General features: G+C 45.8%; 1 protein-coding gene across 3 annotated transcripts in view; it reads left to right on the forward strand.

Moving 5' to 3' along the window:
• The window catches only part of BTBD2 (BTB domain containing 2), a 31,141-nt gene that overhangs the window by 14,604 nt on the left and 13,627 nt on the right, over positions 1 to 2,910 (forward strand). The window lies entirely within an intron of this gene.

Raw genomic sequence — 2,910 nt, forward strand, 5'->3', positions numbered from 1 at the left:
ATCTACCGCACAAATGCAGCAACAGGGAGATGTTCAGGCTGTAAATTGGAATACGTGCACGTGCTGGCCCTTGTAGTTACGTTGATACTCACTTGTTCAGACGTTGTCTCATAAATTCTCGTTCATGAATTGGTTTGATTTGATCCAAATGCGATTTGAGAGAAGCGGGGAGAAGTAATCCTCCTAAAGCTCTGTACGGTACAAATAGCTGGAGCTCTTTTAGGTTGTGGGCCAACGAACAAGTTATAACAGGTAAGCAAGGTGTGAAAGCGGTGGCAGCCGTTCTGCGTGGTATCTGCCCTTGTGCGTGTTTTACTCCTCTTTTGGAGAGCTGGTTTTGAATTTACATTTACAGCACGTGTTGCAAGTCTGCATGCTGGAGGAAGGAGGAGGAAGGGAAGGGGCTGTAACATCCTATTCACCGATTTCTTTAAGCTCGGTGGTGCTGTATAACATCAGCAGCAATCCTGAACGTACGCTGAAAAGTCATTGTCCTGATTCTATAGGATTTCTGTAACCTTCTTCCAGGGGTTTCCAGTCCTGTGCTCTTGACGTGTTGCCCGCTCGCTTCCTATTGGGAACAATGACTATATATAGCTTTGGCACACTTTTTGCTTTACCTTCAAAAAGTGCTTTGGTCGTGACTGTGCTATCTTAGAAGACTTTCATTCTAGAGAAGATCAATTTTAAAGGCCAGGAATAATAGGCAGCCCCTAGCCCCCTCTCCCTTGGCTCATTTTAAACCAGACACCAGCACGTGGGGAATCCCTCTAATTGGCATATGACTTGCTATCAGCCAGGTAGACCTCTCTGGAGTGCAGAGTTAATATCTATCTTTAAAACTTAGTGAGGCTAAAATACCAAGTGAATTAGAGGCAAAGTCATGTTGTTTCCCTGCCAGCGCTGAGATTTCAGCACTTGTATAAACATTATGATCTTGGAAGAGAACCATCATCTGAAAAGTCTGAAGTGATGAGTTTAGGTGGATTTCAACAGAAACGTTTATATTTTGTATAGGAGAAATTGCCTGTGGGTTATCACAGTGCTACAGTAGCTGTGCTCGTGGTCCGGTGATATCTTAGATGCTTACACCTAGACTCAAACTTTGAAAATGCTCAGAGCTTAAATGTGCCAAAGGAAGTTTGAGTGCTGCATTCCAGTAGGAAGCTTACCAAGGACATGGTATGATCCTTCCTAGAATAAAACCAGTCCCTCCAAACACTGATCTGAAATGGCAGCTGATCCTTACATACGTCTCTGGACTTGGTCCAAGGCTCAGGAGCTTATCAAGGGACAAAGTGCCCATCCTGAATGTTCAGCAGAAGGTCCCTTCTGGACACCAGGTTGTGATTGTGGGCTAGTGGCCTTTAATAGGCCTGCTGTAATTGCATAAGAGAACCTTTTTTTATTACTATTATTATTTTCATGGTAACCCAAACAACATTTTTGGTTGTCTGGGGTTATAATCTAAATCTTTTTTTTTAAATTGATGCTACACATTTTCACAGTTTGAGCCTCTCTTGTTATCCCTCTTAGCGCACACTGTTTGGACTATCGTAAAAATAAATACTAACACAGTCGTTGCAGTAAATAGAACTAGTTGTTTTTAGAGCAACTGTGTTCTTTTAATCTTGTAATAAAAAGGATTGCTTAGTGAAAATAGGACTGGTGAAGGGATGGGTGCAAAATACATTCATGAGCCTGGGGCTTGATGCTGTTATTAACAGATGCTCTAGAGCAGCACAAAAGCCTGCTTTCAGCAGCAAAGAGAGCGCTTCCCTTCCTCTGAATCCCCCTGTTTGTGCTTCCCTGGGGTGCATCCCGGCCCGCTCCAGCTAGAGGAGCAGGAGCTCCACTGCTGATCCGCAAGAAGGCCCTCCGGACGGGGACGCTGCCTGGCATCCCCCTAGCAGAGCCCCGCTACTGCGTGAAGCCTCCAGGAACAGCGGCCATGCGACGCTTTGCCGTGCCCCCTTTGGAGAAATCCAGGAGAAGAAACTGCCGGAGTTTCCAAAATATCCCATGGAATCGGAACGCCAAGCACAGTTAACGTGCTTAATATTACACCTCTGTGCTTCGTGCCTGTCAGATCGTGACTGGCAAATGCTTGACTGGTTAAAGGAAAAACAGTAAACAGAAACTCTGCATGGGATTAGGACTAACATCAAGTGTGTAACTGGTTTTACTGAGCTCAGCCTGTCCGCTCCTGTTGTCTCTAATGAGCATGCTTGGGTATGAGGAGGCTCAGTCAGGCTTCCTATGAGGAGCTTTGTTTTTCCATGTGGTATGAATGTACTTCCTTGTTTTGGCCTAACAGGGAAGGCTGATGCTTTGCTAGCAGCGTGGCAGGCCTTGTTTTTTATTGCAATTAACTCTTGCTTTATGCTGAAGTTACACTGTGTGCTGCACTTTAACATCCATGTAATGAAACGAAACCCTTCAGTATATAAAGTGAAGAGACAGGGGAAAGCGGGGTATGGCTATACCATCCCACCTGCAGAGGGTGTATATGTCTGAGTGCTCCTGCTCACTTTTGAATTAGTATGTGAAATGGAGCTTCTCTTCTGAAGCAGGCAGGCCGGATTGGATTTTTGTCCTTGTTTAGTCTAATTGAACAGCCAAAGCCATTAATTTTAAGGGGCGTGCTTGGCCAGAGACTGTTCCAGCCTAGCGTAAGTGGCAGGCTAAGCAGCTCTCTGGTTGTGGGATGCTAGGCAGTTCAAGGTGCTTCAGCAGATATCCCAGCTATTTCGTTCATTAAAAATTAAAAAACCCCATACCCTAGGCTGCATCAAGAAAAGCGTGGCCAGCATCGAGGGAGGGGATTCTGCCCCTCTGCTCTGCTCTGGGGAGACCTCCCCTGGAGCCCTGCATCCAGCTCTGGAGCCCTCAGCACAAGGAGGACATGGA

This window comes from Egretta garzetta, unplaced genomic scaffold (assembly GCF_000687185.1).
Source record: "Egretta garzetta isolate BGI_Z169 unplaced genomic scaffold, ASM68718v1 scaffold418, whole genome shotgun sequence".
Taxonomy (NCBI): Eukaryota; Metazoa; Chordata; class Aves; order Pelecaniformes; family Ardeidae; genus Egretta; species Egretta garzetta.